We start from the raw sequence: 18,619 nt of genomic DNA, 5'->3' as shown, positions 1-18,619 counted from the left end.
ACTTACTATATTTATTTTTTGATCATTTTATTTTTGTGATTTAGGACGAAAAACAATGGTGGTAAATATATCACCACGGCACCATTATGAGGTATTAAAACTATGGTGGTAAGTGGATTTCCCACTTCCCTTTTGTGAGGTGCTGTGTGTTGCCATTACACGTAAAAAATAATGAACAGCGTTTTCTGTTTCATTTTATATTTTTTTACTTAATTTAAAAAAATATTTATTTACCAATGTTAGTTTACTTACTGCAACGTGAAAAAGAGTCCTAGAAACTTTATCACGCAACAAAGGTATGATCTGATGCAGGTCACAATAATGTATATGCAGAAGCGAAACAATGTGATCCGATAACAATTGTACTCACGACAAACAGAAACTGATGTTGTAGCAGTTTTCGTACACCTGGTGCAGTGTACTACACCAAAAGATGTCAGGCATAGATAGAGATGGTAGGACGTATTCCCAAAAGCTTTCGGATACCCCTAAGTTGGTGGTATGTATGCTTCCCAAGGACCACAAGTGACAGATTAACTTTGTGGTAAGTATACTTCCCAAGCCCCTTCCAGAAACTACTTTGGTAGCAACCATACTTCCCAAGAACCTTTAAAGCACCATTGTTTGGTGGGATATATACTTCCCGCAGTCCTGAAGGTTGAATTTCACAACAAACAGAAATTAATGCTGGTGCAACCAACTGCCACTAGATGCCAGGAGCTGTAATGAAATACATTTAGTGGGAAGTATATCCCCCACGGCCCGCAATAGGGTTATTTAGCGATTCAGCTTTCTTCTTTACTATTATTTATTCAAGCCACACCCACGGCCCGCACTGGTATCTTTACTTCAGGATAGCTCAGTGGGTAAGAGCATTGCCCGCCGAAAGGAAAGATTCCAGGTTCGAATTCCGGTCTTGCACACAGCTTTAATCTGCTAAAAAGTTACAGAACAGCACTTTCTCCGTAACAGAGTGTAGTATTCATTGTGGGAGCTTAGGTTACATCCTCCAATCGACGGCCATATTCCTCTGAAAAACAAAAAAAAAAGAAAACCAGCAGTTCAGTGTACGACACTAAATTGCTGCCTTCTACTTATCTCAAGAAGATAGGAGCTTTCGGAATGTCAGCCAAGCTATATGACTGGTTTCGAGACTTCCTGATGGACAGAAACTAACGCATCGTTCCTAAAGGGAAGAAATCGCCAACTGTAATACACTACACAAAAAAGTATAATCGTTTCGAAAACCCCTAATAGTCCCCATTGCAGAGTATCGGAAATGAAAAGTAGCTCAAAGGTGTCTACAACATTCCTCTAATGATATAGAAACGTGGCGCCCTCCGACGTCATTCTCGGGCACGGCGATGCTTCGAACAGCATGATGAGCCGTCCGCTGTGGCCGAGTGGTTCTAGGCGCTTCAGTCTGGAACCGCGCTGCTGCTACGGTCGCAGGCTAGAAACCTGCCTCGGGCATTGATGTGTGTGATGTCCTTAGGTTAGTTAAGTTTAAGTAGTTCGAAGTCTAGCGGACTGATGACCTCAGATGTAAAGTCCCATAGTGCTTAGAGCCATTTGAACCACTTGAATTTGAACAGCATGATGTCGACACATGTGAAAAAAAGGACCACAGCAAAGAAGTTCATTGAGGTGCAAGGTGTATTAATGATGTCACTCTTGCACCAAACTTCACCGAAATTCTGCCCATCGCCATCGCGGACGTATCTCACGATTCGAAGGTCGTTACACCCCCTTCTTACGCAGATTCCACCCCCTCTCTTGACGCCTCCACGATGGAGGTCATAACCGCTACACTAGGATTTGAAATCATGCTATTTTCCTATGGGTGGAAGACGAAAACATATCAGCCACATAGGCAGTCACAACTGACAGGAAAAGCCCTCAGTATGTAGCTTAAATGGCGACAATGAAACCACCCTTTACCTTAGGACGTTGATTCCCACACTTTCCCCGTCGAGAACGAAAGTTCACCATGTGATGAACAACTGGACGACTTTCTTGAAAACGTTCGACACTGCTGACAGCCGCCAGACCATTTAGCCCTAATCGAACGACACAATGGAGCTATAAACGCACTGAACGTAATCTCACCCCAATTTTTGCTCTGATATACATCGTGGAATCACTAGGGAGCGTTCAAAACCATTCGACGAAATATTTACGTGATCCGAAGTAACAAACGTAGTTTACGCTTTTTCAGCCCTCCTGTTTCGCACCCTCCTGTGGCACGATCACGAAGGGATGCAACATTGACACGAGCGTCAATAAAACGGTAAAGGGTCCCTCTAAGACCCCTCGCTTCAGCAACATTCTCAGATGGCACCCATACACCTTTGTTGAGCACATTAAAGGTGTATCTGTCACACACTTCGACAGCCCTTCAGCTGATTGCTGTCTCGCTGCTGCTTTAGAGCCCGAAGCAGGCAACCCCACCTAAAGGGTGCCGAAGAAGGGGTTCACTCTTATACGTTGTAGTTGGAGACAATTACTTTTGCTTTCTTTGAGCCGTGTAATAACTTTGGCAGTATGGAACGGGAGTTGTTCACAGTATATACAGGTAGTTTCACAATGCTTTATATGAGCTTCTAGGGGCTGTAGAGGGGATCTGATCAGGAACCTCTATCTGGAAATGTACCGTTTGAATACAAAATTAATTCGGAGGCCGAATCACTTTCAGATCTCCTGCTCTACAATATACACACTGAGGCAAAGGCGCCATCCTTAGGCCCCTTTGTAATTATGATATCACACACCATTTTCGTCCGCCTACGAAAGCCTGTGAGAATAAGACGCGGAAAATGGAAAGTCGACAGGTAAAACTCGGCGTAAACAGGGTCATCCCGAAAAAAGAACAGGAGTAAATCCGTAAAAATTCACGGAAATATATAACCTTACGTCCTATTACTAACTGTCAGAGATATGGCATAGACTTGAGGAAGTCAACTTCGGGGCGTAAATGCCTTTACAAATAACCAAAACACCAACTGTCGAACTGCAGTGCGTTTTTGTTCCTGGCTTTTCGGGCTGACCCTGCGTACCTCAAGTTTTATTGGTTGTCCCCAGATTTTCCATGAATCACTTGGGCAGGCTTTCTCATACTACTGGATAAATTTGTTAATTTTTCTGCGTGAGTTGTACGGTTTTGTTGTAACCAATTAAGGTATATTCTACTGGTGGATTGCAGCCTTAATGGAACTTCTAATGTTAATTTATTTTGTTTACGATCCTACTTAGTCTTCATTAATTGTTACAATAGCAACTGACGGTGGGATTAGTGTGCTGAAATCCGGGTAAAGTACGTGACATTATATAAATAAAGGAAATTTGAAATTACAAAATAAGCGGATTTCATTGACCATGAAAAAGTAACAGCTGTAGATGTCCCACTAAGAATATATTGAAAATTTGTCTCTAAGCCCTCGCTACGACCCCAGGAAGCCTATGACAGGAATTGTGAAGCCACCCGGTGTAAATGTCGTACCGAATAACGTCTGAAGTTCTATGAAGTTGTTCTCGGCTGATGCTCTCATATATAAGAATGTCGCTAGCCAGAAAACGGCGGTGAAATGCAGGAATACCTGCAGAGAATCGACCGTTGGTGTTGGGACTGGCAGTAACGTTCAGCGAACATCAGTGTTACGTAATTCGTCTTAACCGGAAAGACAACTTACTGTTCTATTATTCTACCGATGGTAAACCTTTTGCAAACAGCAACAACCGTGCAATATGTGAGATTGAGAGCCTGGAGCGACCTAAAGTGGAATGATCACATGAAATAGGAGTCGAAGAAAATGACCTACTCAGATGAAAGTGATAAAAAATACTGAACTCCCTCGCGAACAAGTCATGATGGCCCAACGGTACCAACCGTCCGCTATGTCATCCTTAGCCCACAGGGGTCAGTGGATACGGATATGGAGGGGCATGTGGTCAGCACACCGCTCTCCCGGCCTTATGTCAATTTCCGTGACCGGAGCAGCTACTTCTCAGTCAAGTAGGTCCTCAGTTTGCCTCACAAGGGCTGAGTCTACTCCGCTTGACAACAGCGATCGGCACACCGGATGGTCACCCGTCCAAGTACTAGCCCAACCTGACAGCGCTTAACTTCAGTGATCTGACGGGAACCGGTGTAACCACTGCGGTAAGGCCGTTGGCCATAAAGTGATAGTTTGACAGATTTTCGAGAGCCGTTCTTCAATTTGACACCTTACGACGTGGACTTAAAGTTCGAGCTAGAGAAGATTCAAGGAAGAAAGGCGTTTTCCATTAATTACGAGATCGTTACGGAAGTGCTCTCCAGAACACCAGAGGCAGACGCTATAGGAGAGCCATCCTCCTTCACGGAGACGCTCTGAGCACTATGGGACTTAACTGCTGTGGTCATCAGTTCCCTAGAACTTAGAACTACTTATACCTAACTAAGCTAAGGACATCACACACATTCATGCCCGAGACAGGATTCGAACCTGCGACCGTAGCGGTCGCGCGGTTCCAGACTGTAGCGCCTAGAACCGCTCGGCCATCCCGGCCGGCTTCACGGAGAGGTTTAGTGTCGGATAACTCAGAGTCATTCTGTGGGGTTTCATAACAAAACTGGGGAAAAACTACAAAATATGCACAACACAGACATACGTCTGTGGATAGAGTACCTCTCCAAATTCTTAACTCACTTTGGCACTGATTGTGATGCAGTAAACGTCAGTACTTACGTGGAATTCATTGACGTCGCTTACACAAATAGCCTCGAATGCGTGAAAACAGTGTCCTTTCAAAATCCGTTCACTCGGTTGCCTATCTGCGAGGGGGAATTAACTGGATGTGACATTATGGGGAGGGTATTTTGTCTACACGTACTGACACTTCTGCCCTGTAGTACAGCTACGCAAGGGGTCTATTACGAATCGAAACTTGGCGAGATGCTCTGACACTGACATGTGCCGTTTTTTTTTTATATGTCTTGCAGTTCTCGCGCAATCGACACATAGAACCACAGGGGTGCTTGCAAATAACAGTGTATGTTATTCCCTCCTATGTGTAGTGCGTTTGAAAAAGATTCATCCTATTTCAAAACACTATTTCTTCCACGCGAATGAGGACAGAGACTTGGGTTGAATTTTTAACTAACGGGTAATTTCCAAGAACGCTTGCAAGCGATATCGAATGCGCGACTGTCGCGGAGCAAGATATCGATTTTGTTTGCAGCGATGAAACATAATCAGCGACAAAGAATCTCGCTTCGGGCGACAGCACTGACACATGATAAGGGGGAAAGTATATTTATTTTCAGAAGTCCCGTAGGGACGACTGAAGCAGCTACAGTTTCCAGTAGTGTTAGTCTTACGCGACGTGATTTCACTCCTACTCGTAGGTTGAGTACCGCTGAAAATTGTTTAGACTTCTGTTGGGAGTGTCATTTGCTGCCGAATCACGACACCAGAAATTGCGTGGTTTCTTATGGTGAGAACTGCGCCAAACTTGGTTCAAATAGTAGCGATTGTGAGTTCCCATTGTAGCAAATGTCGGAAAAGGACAAGTATAAGGAAAAACACATGGTTTGAGAACCATACAATGACAAAACAGCAGAGCATTATCTTGATTTCTTGCTGGAGTGAAGATTACGTACTGGAAAACACAGCATCCGAAACTGGACCGTCGATTAATACTCTTTGTGAGTATTACCGCTCTTTATCGAGCAGTGTGTTACGTAATTGTAACTAATGAGAGGTGTCCAATAGGTGGTGTCAAAAAGACTGTGGAAATAGATGAGTCGCACATAACTCGAAAATACGGGAAAGGACGACTCCTCAAGAACGAAAATGAATAGATTTTGGTATGCGGAGGTGTAGAAAAAGACGCAAGAAAATGTTTCACTGTGAAAGTGTATTCTAGGACTAAGCAAACTTTAGTGCCTCTTATTAAAAACTTCATCTTGCCCGGTACCAAAGTCGTTACAGCTGGATGGAAATCGTACAACTTTTTGAAGGAAGAGGGATTTCACCAAGTGTCTGTAAACCATTCTGTCGAATTCGTGTCTTCTGATGATCCACCTGTGCACACACAGAAGATGAAGCAATTATGGATATCCCTGAAATCACCCATCAAAAGAGAAGGACGACCGGGAGGCCGAGATGAACTGCATATTTTCAAACATATCTACTTCCACAATTTGCGCTTACGTGGTATAAAACCTCCCTGCGAGACTTTGACAATTTTCTTAAGAGACATTGATAAAGTGTGCCGCGGCATGGAAAGGAAGGACTTCTACCGGCAGCATAAGTACTATGCGGAATTGGCCAGGACGAGGATACCGCCGAGTAAGGTAAGTGAAATTACATTTAATGTCGTCACTGGACAATTTTCATGTATTGTTTTTGTTGTTGGCAACGCCATAACCGAAATCCACATCGTTCATCTTTCGTTTTAGTAGTTCCGATCGCTGAAAACAAAATCGATATCTTGCTCCGCGACAGTCAGGCGTATGACATACATCGCTTGCAAGCGTTCTTAAAAATTACCAACATTCGCATTGAAACTGGAAGTTTACCGTGATGGCAGTTGTTAGTCGACAGTTCTCCTGTTTGATGACAGGAGTCTTCCTGAGCAACTAGCTCGCTGACTCGTTCGTTTTTTGTCCAACGAGAGTCGAGTCCAGACGCCGATAACACAGCAACAGAAGACCATTTCCGGTTTCCTCTTCAACAGGTGCAGTTCACTTACAAATGAGCTTCATTATTTTCATCTAGAGCGCGCCACTGCACATCTTACTGCTTAAGAAGCGCATGGACCTTGTATTGAAACACTGGCATCCAAGGTCGCTCGATATCACAGTATGTGCCTTTTTGTGACGAGTTTTGTATGACTCTTGTCGATGAGCTTTCTCTTCCAACAACTTCGAGTGAACTGTGACGTCGCATAGCAACAGAAGAGAACGTAGCCGCTCCAAACGTGCTCACGAAATTACGGGAGAAGTTTGACTATCGTCTTTATGTTTGCCGTGCATCAGGTGAGAGCATCTTGCTCATTTGTGGAGGGTAAATACAAATAATGATCCTAAAAGTAATTGTAAAAGGTGGCTCAATTTTGTTTGTGTGTGCACATACGTAAAACATATATCCTAGTAAAATCGTATGTCTCGTCTGTAGATGAAAATCTTTGTAGCTCCATGGGCAAGCTGAAGTTAGCTACCATTCCTATCTTCGTTGATGTAGACGATATAGTCGTGTGAAAACAGATGAATACGTGGAGTTTAAAAGAAACCGTCACATATCCCTACAGGAGGTAGTAATGGTTTGGTCAAAGCTGAAAGATATGTTCCTATAATAATACGTCCAGAAACCAGTACCTAATGAGATATGACTACAGGGGACTCGCACCTGGTGAGTACGTGGCTGGCAACCACGGGCTCTGAGCTGAGTCCTGGCGTTGCTTCCACTTACGTATACCAGGCTCCTCACTTTTATCTTTCCTATCTGGCCAACCTCGGCCAACTCTTGTTTTTCCGACCCTGACGGTATTAGGTTTCGAGAGCTAGGGGTCTTTCTTTTCCCAATCCTATACTTCCTCTGCTACCGGGCAGCAGCGGGCACCAGTATCGAATTGATGCACAGAGCAAATGATGCTTCAGACGGATCAAGATCGAAGACTCATGGGCGGAACCAACCAGAGTCTGGTTCTTCGGCCATGATACTGCGATGTGGAAAGAAAATGGAAAGACTACCACATTATTATATCTCCTGAACGTTGGAAGACGGAGGATAATGAGATATGGGCCAATGTGTCCTCTCATTCCCATCTGTCTGTTACATGGAAGTATCACTACGGGCAGTGCTGTATGTAGCCCTGTCACTTCCTTCAGCCATTCTTAGCAGTTAATCACGCACTCATTGAAATACACCTTGATCCATTAGGATTGAGTCACATGCATTGGTGACATGCTCCTGTAACTTCTACACATTGTTAATTGGTTGGATGTACACCAGTGCCTTTAAATGTCCTAAAGCCAGGAATTCAACGGATTAAGGTCTCGTGAATGGGAAGGCCATACTACAGGATCTCCTCGAGAAATGCTTCGCCCAGGAAGTGTTGCAGTGAGGTACTGTCGCATGATCCGTAGAAAATGAGGTGGTGCCCCATCGTATAAAAAACACATTCGCATATTGCAAGGGTAATGTGTGCAGTAGCACTCGTAAATTGGTGATATACAGCATATACTAACCTGTTTAGTAACATGTATGGCCTTATGAGTCTGTCAGTGAAAATTTCTGACCATACCTTGTTACTGAAGCGATCATGATGCCTCATTTCTATGACTGTTCAAGAGTTAGCATGTGCCCACACATGGATATCGTGGTAATTTACTATGTCATCTCTTGTGAATCTTGCCTCATATGGAAAAAAAGCAGGCTGTGGACTGTGGATCTTCAGTGGCCCATATCTCATAAGTATTTGTTTCCAGACACATCGTTACAGGGACTTACCTACTAGTTTTGAACAATATTACCTCCTGTAGGGATGTGTAACATTTTTTTAAGCTCTTCGTATTTTTGAAAGACCCTGCAACAGTGGCATCAGATGATCATTTTTTAATGTGCTACAGGAGACTATAAATATCGCTTTACAATTATGCCGTTTCTGTTCAAATACGAAACAGAAATTTCACTAAAATTACGCCATTTCTCTTCGAATGAATGCTGGTATGCTAAAGAAATGGACAAAAACATGTTTTGTAACACTTTCTCACCTGAAACAACAGTGTCGCGTGCTGAAATGATTTCAGTCCCGCTATGATACACTCAGAGGGAAAAATGCAGCTGTATGTGTGCATCTGTGCATGCTCTCATGTGCCGCCATCCCCGCCGGCGTTGACGGTACTACAGTCCGTGTAGCACCACGAAAATAACACCATCTGAGCACTAAGCAAGCGACCAATGAAAAGTCAGAACTGGAGACCAATCAAAAAGCGCTGTGTTTCATCTGCGGTTACGTTTACATTACTGACGTGGTGTTTGATGCATTGAAGATTTAGCACAAATATACCGCCCTTAGTATGAATTCTTATAATTAAATGTCAATTAATGACACATTAGCGGTATAAACCTTCAAGAGATCCTAACATAAATAACAACATTATCAAATATTGTGTGTGTTTTAAGTCCATGTGGACAAAGATGTCAAATTACAGAACCTAAGGAAGTAGAGTCACATCCTGTTGCATGCTAACATTACTTTTTTTCCTTCTTTGCGTTTGTAGCAGAGTTTGGCATCAGCAAACACTCTTGTATCTTTCATTGTCATAAATATTTGGCCGTTTTATCCGAATAGGTCATGTATTCTGAGTGTGTGGTTACGCAGAAGAATTAAGAAGAATATGGTTACCGACGTTGAGGGTCTCAAATCCAAAATTATAGATAAATTTTGCAGCTGAAGGCAGCGGCCTGTGGACTGAGCACAGCTTTTTTATTTTACTACATTGTTTGTAAAATTGTTTTCTGTTTATTTTTGTAGAGCTGCCACTGCACTGCACATCTAATGAAATGACTACAATGGGAAAACAGAAAATAAAAAGTGATATGACTTCATAGCCGTTCTTCACATGCACGTTTCATGGAGGAATGGGAAGCAGATGAAATTATAGTGGTACCAGAAAATACCCCCCACCCCCACCACCACCACCACCACCACACACGTTAAGGTAGCTCGTGGAAAACAGATGTAGATGTAGCTATATCAAAAACTGACTCTTAGATATTAATAAATGTAATGTATTCAAGTAGTAGTAAAAGGGCATAACGTTGTTTTACTATGTCACTGAGCATCAGTCAATGGAAGCAATGAAATCAGTCTCAACCCAACTTTCAGATAGCTAGGGGAATCCACGCAGAGCGATTTACAGTCGAACGACCGCATGAATCTAGAGCTGGGAATGCAGGAGCCAGACTCATATTTATGGAAAGGAACATATCAAAATGAAATTAACGGACAATAAAAGTCGCTTGCAAAATCATCTTTCAATTAATTGTGCAGTGTCGTTAGTCAGTTAGGGTCATTATCAAGTTCGATTAATGCAAGAGATACAACAGATTCAAAGGGCTGCATGCGGAATGTGTTTTTCACTCTGCAGTGGAGTGTGCACTGTCACCCGCCAGGTTAGCCGAGGGGGGTAACGTGCTGCTTCCTGGACTCAGGCGGATTAACGACGAGGGCCGGTGTGCTCGCCAGCCTGGATGTGGTTTTTAGGCGGTTTTCCACATTCCACTAGGTGAATACCGGGCTGGTCCCCACGTCCCGCCTCAGTTACACGACTTGCATACATATGAAAACGTTCGCACTATTTCATGGCTTGCACGAGACTGGGGTACACTAATTCCGTCCCGGGGGGTACGGGGTGACGACAGGAAGGGCATCCGGCCACCCTCTGACACTAACATCGCCAAGTCCATAGTAATAACGCCGATCCCGGTTGGAAGTGGGACAAAGGCCCGCGAAAATGATGGTGATGATGATGAGTGGAGTGTGCTCTGGTACGAAACTTACTGGCAGATTAAAACAGTGTGCTGGGCCAGGACTCGAACAGGAGATCTTCGTCTTTTGCAGGCAACTGCTCTACTGAGATTTATTTGTTCTTGTCTTTTTTTAGATACATTTCCTCGTCGTTTTTTCGTCAGTACTTCTGTGCTGATGTCGCAGGATATCTTTCAAATTCCTGCATCGAGATCTTCACTCAGTATTTGTTACAGAGGGTGGGCGATCCCCTGACCAAACATGCTGAGCTACCGTGTCGGTCGACTGTGCTACCACAGCATGACTCACGACTCATCCTCACTGCTTTACTTTCGTCAGTATCACATCCCCTGCCTTCCAACCTTCACAGTTCTCCCACGAAATTTAAAGAATTAGTGCTTTTGGAAGTAAGAACATTGCGGAGACATGGCTTAGCCACAACCTGGGGAGATTGTTTCTAGAAACATCTTTTTATCATAAAAATACCTAGGGTTATAAGCTGAGTGGCAGCGTCGTCTTGAACGTGTGTCCTACTCGTCATCTTCAGACCCACACCTTAAGATGACGACTGGGAAACTAGTTGAAACACATCGTCAAGACGCCGCTGCGACTCAGCCGATAATCTAAGAAGATTTCAACAGCGAAATTTACCGATAAGTCTACATTCTCGTGCATAGCGTCTCCGAGTCGTATAATTAAACACTTCAGTTGTAAATAGTTTTATTGGTTCAAAATCAAGGCCGGTTTCAGACAATTACAAGCCTGTCTTCAGGTGCGTAAGACAATGAAAAGGAAAATGAAGAAACCGTAATAAGAGATTCTATAACACTTAACACTTATTTGTTATCATAGTAACGTGGATTCACTATTCAACTATAAATAAGAATTTGATACAGTCGGGTTAGTCAGCATGAAAATATTGGTGGAACCAGATAGTCACAAAATGACCTAAGAAAAGTGAGCGGTCAGAGGAAGAAAAAAGGGAGAGAAATACTGAGAGATTACACCGAACAATGTAAGATACCTTGGACCATGAGACATATGGTTTACGCACACTGTGAGCACCAGGCTGCAGGCAGGTGACGACGGCACATGAAGCCGAGATATGGAATGACATAGTGGTAGAATGCAGCAGCGCACAAAGACTGGCGACCGTCATATGACGAAGGACAGTGAAGCCATCTAGTGGCGAACAGTGTAAGAGGTGACCGTCTAGCCCGAACGTTAACAACCAGTGAATACAGAAGTGAACATAAGAGAGTTAAATGTTCATCATCAAATTATAAAAGTACAAAATGGGTCAAATGGCTCTGAGCACTATGGGACTTAACATCTGTGGTCATCAGTCCCCTAGAACATAGAACTACTTAAACCTAACTAACCTAAGGACATCACACACATCCATGCCTGAGGCAGGATTCGAACCTTCGACCGTAGCGGTCACGCGGTTCCAGACTGAAGCGCCTGGAACCGCACGGCCACACCGGCCGGCTTTATAAAAGTAAGGTGACAATTATGCACTTGGGCATAAATAGTGTTAAAAATGATATACAAGATAAAATATAAAAAAGACACAAACGAACCAGCAGTGGAAAGTTGTACAAAAATAAAATAAACGTAACGACATCAATTAACCATAAAAAAAGTAATATCAATTAGGCGACTAAAATTGAAGGGATAAAATAAAAATACAATTCCACTGAGAGGAAAGTCTGAGGGGATATTGGTGAGGTTTGAGCGCTATGTCAAAACTGAATAATTATTTAGAAGTTTTGCTTTAGGGTGGTTTGCACATTAAGGATAGTTGAAAGATGCTTGTTTAAGCTGTGCATAATTTCTATTTCCCCTAACAAATGAAGGACACGTCTTTATGGTGACGATGGAGGATACCGAAATTGGTACTTATGTCTCCAACAGAGTGACCATTAGTTTTCAAAAGACTAGGTAAAGTGGACTTAGAATTGTTAAGGTGCTGATGTTCCTTGAATTGGATTTTAAAAGTGCATCCCCAACTGAGTGATGTAGAGGCATTAACAATCATTAAATTTAGTTTGATAAATGCCTGAGCCCATGTGGCGGTCGTAGATCCTAGCTTCATGGTGTAGACCAATAATGTTTGGTATAAAAACTATTGAAGACATATCGTGTTTGATATACAAAATCCCGCTGTGACACCAGCTTTTTTTGAGCCATCAGCTCATTACCTGAATAGGTGTATGTTACTTTATGGATTACACGGAATGTGTAGATGTTAAGTCTTGTACAGTTTCTTATTATAATTTGTTCATTTTCCCTTTTGCAGTCCTGTACACCTAAAGATTGGCTTATAATCGCCCGAAACCGGCCATGATTTTTAGCCAATAAAACTACACTACTGTTTCTATAAAAGTGAAAAAATGGAAACGGTCTGCAATGCACCACGATAAGAGGACGTGTAGAACAGCGGAAATGTAATAAGTTATTTAAATTGCAGAGAGGCGGCGTGCACGTAGGCCCAGCAGCACCGTCTTTTGTGTGACCAGACAGGTCAGTGTTGCTCAGCGCTCAGTCGGTGCGGAGCCCTCATACGAAGTGGAAAAGCGTAACCAAGTGCCGCTATGCCTCGCCGACCTTGCAGGGTGGAATGTCGGAGTGGTAGTGCGTTCTAATGGGGTAGAATGATGGCCATCAGTAGGCTGGTCTGTGTTCTGCGACGTTGCAGCTCGTACGAGGCATGCTGCTTCAACAGCGAGGCGCTTGTGGAACCAGTGGAGAGGAGAGGGGCGTCCACACCGCCGACAGGGTACCGGACGATAAACTGTGACCACAGGGCGAGATGACCGCCATCTTGTCCGCTTGGCCATGACGGACAGAACAGCTTTGTCCACAGAGTTGGCGAGATGTTGGAGCACTGCAACGGGTGTGGACAAGCGTACGTCGATGGTTCGACGCTGTCTTCTGTGGGCTGGACAGGTGGCACACATGCCATTGCGCTGGCTTCAACGGATCAGATAGCACCAACGCCACAAACTGCAATGGGTACATGAACAGCGACACTGGCGCGCTGGGCGTCAAAATGTAGTGTTTTAAAACGAGTCCAGCTTCAGCTTCTCCGACAGTGGATCTCGTATACGCGTTCGACACCACCTTGCCGAATGCAGTTGGGTGGACTGTAATGTTAGTAGCATAGCGGACAAAAGCCAAGTATGATGGTATGGGGTGTCATTGCCTGTAACACGCGATCTCGCTTTCTACTTCTTGAGGACCATTCGAGCAACTACCACTACATGGTCCACAGCTCTTGCTCTTGCGGTAGCATTCTCGCTTCCCGCACACGGGGTCCCAGGTTCGATTCCAGGTGGGCTCAGGGATTTTTGCTGCCTCGAGATGACTGGGTGTTGTTGTGTCATCTTCCTCATCACCATTCATCCCCATTACGAGCGGAGGAACGCAATGGCAAACCACCTCCACTAGGACCTTGCCTAGTACGGCGGTGCGGGTTTCCTGCATCGTCCCCTACGCTCCTCGGAGTATGGGACCTCATCATCATCACCACTAAATGAGGGATGTCTTATAGTCTGAGACACTGCCCACCCTGCAGGCCGGTCCATATGCCATTTCAGCAGGACAACACCCAGCCGCATGTGGCGAGGGATGTGCAAACAATCTTCGCACAAAGACGGGTACCATTGCTTCCCTGTCCTTCCCTTTCGCTTGATACGTCGCCCACCGAACATGCCTGTGATATGGTTTGTCGACAAATTGCTCGTTCAGAATCTCCTGCACCCACAGTTGATGCTGTGTGGACGCGCCTACAAATCGCGTGACAGAGTGTTCCCCAGCAGCATATTCAGGCGCTCTTTGATTCCATATAACGACGTCAGCACGCTCTGATTGCAGCACGTGTTGGAGCTACTTCCACAGTCGCAGTGCATGTAAAGGTTTGTAAATCTAATCATTTGTGTAGTGTCATGTCCCTATTAGGTGGGACAAACTTCATTGTGTTCACATCTCTCGGTCTCAGTGTTTCCCTTTCTCCAACAGTAGTGTATTTACAAATGGAGCGGTTAATTACCTGACTCTAATATGAAGTTCTGTTGCGGATGCCCTTCTAAACTAAGATTTAACGTTTCAGTTGCATTAATGAATGATGGTTCCGTTTATAGCTAGTGACTCATTTCGAAATGAAGTCATAAAATCAGAGACTCTTCGTTATAGGACCTGCCTTCATAAAGCAAGCCAGCAGTAACTCGCATGGTTGAGTTTCCTGCGTACGCGCTTGTCTGTGCGCAAGACTGCTTATAATGTGCTGCGTGGGAAGCGAGGCGTGAGGAAGCAGCCGCGTGAGCAAGCACGTGAGGTGACGGCAGCAGCAGCCAGGCCGTACTGTCTGTTGCGAAGCGATAGCAGGCAGCACTCCACCCCCGCAGCTGCCGCCTACGCACCGTCCAGGTCAGGACGGGAATACTGCGCACTAGATCCAGACGCCTCCCTTCCTGCTTATAGTCAATCAAGAAACTGCACTGTCGTTCTTCGACGTCAGTTTCTTATTGTCTCAGCTCTTTTCGTGGACTCTGCGTAGTTTTGAACGCTTCATTAGATTGGACCCTTTGTTTGGCTCTGGTTTAAAGCTGATAAAATATACTGGTGAGAAAGAAATCGCAAACTCAAAAAATAATTAATGGAGAGAATTCGGGAATACATTTGTCAAGGGAACATATTTAAATGATTAACATTACAAGATTACAGTTTAATGTAAGCGCGAGATAAGCCATTGCAAAGTTGAAATACTCGTACATTAACAATCGGTGCAAACACAAGAATGTGGAACGCGAGCATGCAAGCGTCTTTGCATTCTGTTGTATGGGTGCCAGATGTCAGTTTGTGGGGTAGAGTTCCACTCCTGTTGCACTTGCTCGGTCAATACAGGGGCGCTTAATGCTGTTTATGGATGACGCTGGAATTGCCGTCCGATGACGTCCCATATGTGCTCAACTGGAGCAAAATGGTTCAAATGGTTCTGAGCACTATGCGACTTAATTTCTGACGTCATCAGTCGCCTACAACTTAGAACTAATTAAACCTAACTAACCTAAGGACATCACACACATCCATGCCCGAGGCAGGATTCGAACCTGCGACCGTAGCGGTCGCTCGGTTTCAGACTGTAGCGCCTAGAACCGCACGGCCACTCCGGCCGGCTCACCTGGAGACAAATCTGGTGATTAAGCAGCGCAAGGCAACATATCTACACTCTTTGGAGTATCTTGGTTTACAACAGAGGTATGTGGGTGAGCGTTATCCTGTTGGAAACCATCCCCTGGAATGCTGCTCATGAATATAAACACGACAGGTCGAATCACGAGATTAACATACAGTTCTGCAGTTTGGGTGCGTGAGATAACCACGAGAGTGCTCCTGCTGTGATACGAAATAGAATCCCAGACCACAACTCCAGGTGTAGGTCCAGGTATTTAGCTCGCAGACGGGTTGGTTGCAGACCCTCAACTTGCCTCCTTCAAACCAGCACAGGGCCGTCACTGCCACCAAGGCAGAACCAGCTGTAGTCAGGAACCACAGCAGAGTTGCACCCTGCCTTCCAATGAGCTATTGCTTTACACTTCTGAAATCGCAAATGGTGATAGTTTGGGATGAATGGAATGCACGCTTCAGGTCGTCTGGGTCGGAGCTATCCTTGAAGTAACCGATTTGTTATACTTCGTTGTGTCACTGTGGTGCCAACTGCTGCTCAAATTGCTGCTGTAGATGCAGTACGATGCGTCAGAGACATACGTCGAAAACGACGGTCTTCCCTCTCGCCAGTGCCATGCGGTCTTTCGGAGCCCGGTGTTCTTGCGGCCGTACATTCTCGCCATCATCGCCGCCAGCAATTATGTACAATGGCTATATTCATGGCAAACTTTCTGCAATATCGCAGAAGGAATATTCAGCTTCTCGTAGCCCTATTACGCGATCCCTTTAAACACAGTGAGGTGCTGAAAATGGCGTCTTTGTCGCCTTAAAACATTTCTTTACTAACAACAACTCACCATGTCCAATTTCAAAGGTAACTAACGATTACGGCCGTTACAGCGTTTATTTAAAGCAAACCTGATTTGCATCTTCGTAATGGCGTCTACGAGCGCCACTGTAATACGACTGGTGCGAAATCTCAATAGACATCATCTTTCAGATGTAGAAACATGCCTATCAATTATCTTTTATATCATACAACACCTTGGTGTTGCAAGGTTTCCCGTCAGTGTATCATATCACTTTCATTTTTTCTCCTCCAATGACTCCATTGTTGATAAGGCATCCATAATGAGCGTTTTCTACCCTGTTGTTTGATTTGTTCCAGCAGCAGCGAAAATTTCCCCATGCACCTGTAGTACACTGTTATGATGTTACGCTCATTCATTTTCGAGATTGTGCTCGGCTTTATAGCTGGGATTGCTAACGCAGGCCCGTCGCGGTGACGCTTGACATAGGTAGCCAGTTCGAGTCCTAGTGTTCGAAGAAATTTTCAGCAGCAATATTTGGCAGGCAAAGGGAGATGATGGTAGCGTAAATTTCGTTGTTACTAGATTTTGCGCCTGTGTCCTCGATTATATTTGAAATCCCTCTGCAGTGTCTCATGTGACACTGTTAACAGTGGTCCCTCTATTGGATGCAGGCGTTAAGATCGGCTGCTCCCCCCCCCCCCCCTCGTTGCCATTCAAGAGGCGTAGGATTTGTATCGGCACCCCACATCACTCTTTCCCTTCTGTCATCATCACATAACGGAAACATCACTCTGTAGTATACATACACTATCTGATCGAAACTATGCGGACACACCTCCGTAAAGGGCAAGTGGTCACTAGATGTCAGGAGTAGCGGACCCACTAGTATAAAAGGAGGCGAGGTGTATTGTGTTGAGAGTGGAGAAGCAGTAACGACAGAGTCGGAGAGTCATGAGAGTTCAGTGGCTTCGAACATATACTAGTCATCTGATGCCACATAAGTAACAGATCTATCAGGAACATTTCACAGTCCTTCTAAAGGTGTCCAAGTTGGCTATTGGTGGTGTGATAGTGAAGTGGAAACGCGAAGGGCCAAGAAATGGCAGACCTAACGTACTGACGGACAGTGACCACCGAGCGTTGCAGACGGTGCTTGTACGAAACCATTTGAAATCATCTGAAGAAATCATTCGTGAGTTCCACGGTGCTACCAGCATACCAGGTAGTGCAATGACTGTGTGTAGAGGGTTATAAAGAATGGGGTAGACTTGTCGAGCATTTCTGACGTCAAAGCCAAGCGACGTTTGAGGTGGTGTAAATAGCGACGGCTTTGAACTTTGGATGTCTGGAAGCGTGTGACCTGAGGTGAAGAATCACACTATACTCTGTGGTAATCCGATGGAAAACGTTAGCTACCAGAATGTATACTGTCAACGGTGAAGTGCGGAGGAAGTGGTGTTACGGCGTGTGGATGTTTTTCGTGGTTATGGTGTGGTCCCCTGATTGGGATTAAGGAAATGATTAATGCGGAACGACATGAACATATTTTACAGAATTCTGTACTTCATACAGAAGAGGAACAGTTTGGAGATAATGATTGTATTAGCACGACACTGCAACCTGTCATAAGCAGCGTCTGTGAAGCTGCGATTTCCGGACAACGTCATTTCTGAGATGGACTGACTGCTCAGATGCCCGATCTGAAGCCAGTGGAAAAAATTTGAGAGTAGTTAGAAAGTGAGCTTCGCTCGAGACCCAGGGCCCAACATCACTACCTACCCTCGTACCCACTCCTGAAGAAGAATGGATTGTCATTCTTCCGCAGACATTCAGACACCTCAATGAATGTGTCTCCATCAGTGTTCGAGTCGTCAGGAGGCGAAGGGTGGACAAATCCCATATTAATGTCCACTAATAAGTTTCTGCATGTGTATGATATGACAATGTAAATCCTTTAGTATTACCTACAATTCGCACTAGAGACACAGTTTCCACACACCGCAAGGAAAAGGGACATTGTCTTCGGGGGAAGGAAACACTTTCTGATTAGTCGGTTAAACTTGACCCTCGAGATCTCCCAGTCAACAGTCCCATACGACCCTTTCTTTCTACACTAT

General features: G+C 44.6%; 1 protein-coding gene and 1 pseudogene across 1 annotated transcript in view; both read right to left on the bottom strand.

Annotated features, from left to right (window-relative positions):
• Positions 1-18,619, bottom strand: part of LOC126263323 (serine/arginine repetitive matrix protein 1-like) — a 550,556-nt gene that overhangs the window by 257,324 nt on the left and 274,613 nt on the right. The gene's annotated exons all lie outside the window — the stretch shown is intronic.
• Positions 4,056-4,173, bottom strand: LOC126191776 (5S ribosomal RNA; annotated as a pseudogene).

The sequence above is a fragment of the Schistocerca nitens genome, chromosome 6 (genome assembly GCF_023898315.1).
Source record: "Schistocerca nitens isolate TAMUIC-IGC-003100 chromosome 6, iqSchNite1.1, whole genome shotgun sequence".
Taxonomy (NCBI): Eukaryota; Metazoa; Arthropoda; class Insecta; order Orthoptera; family Acrididae; genus Schistocerca; species Schistocerca nitens.
This window is presented reverse-complemented; position numbering and strand designations above follow the sequence as displayed.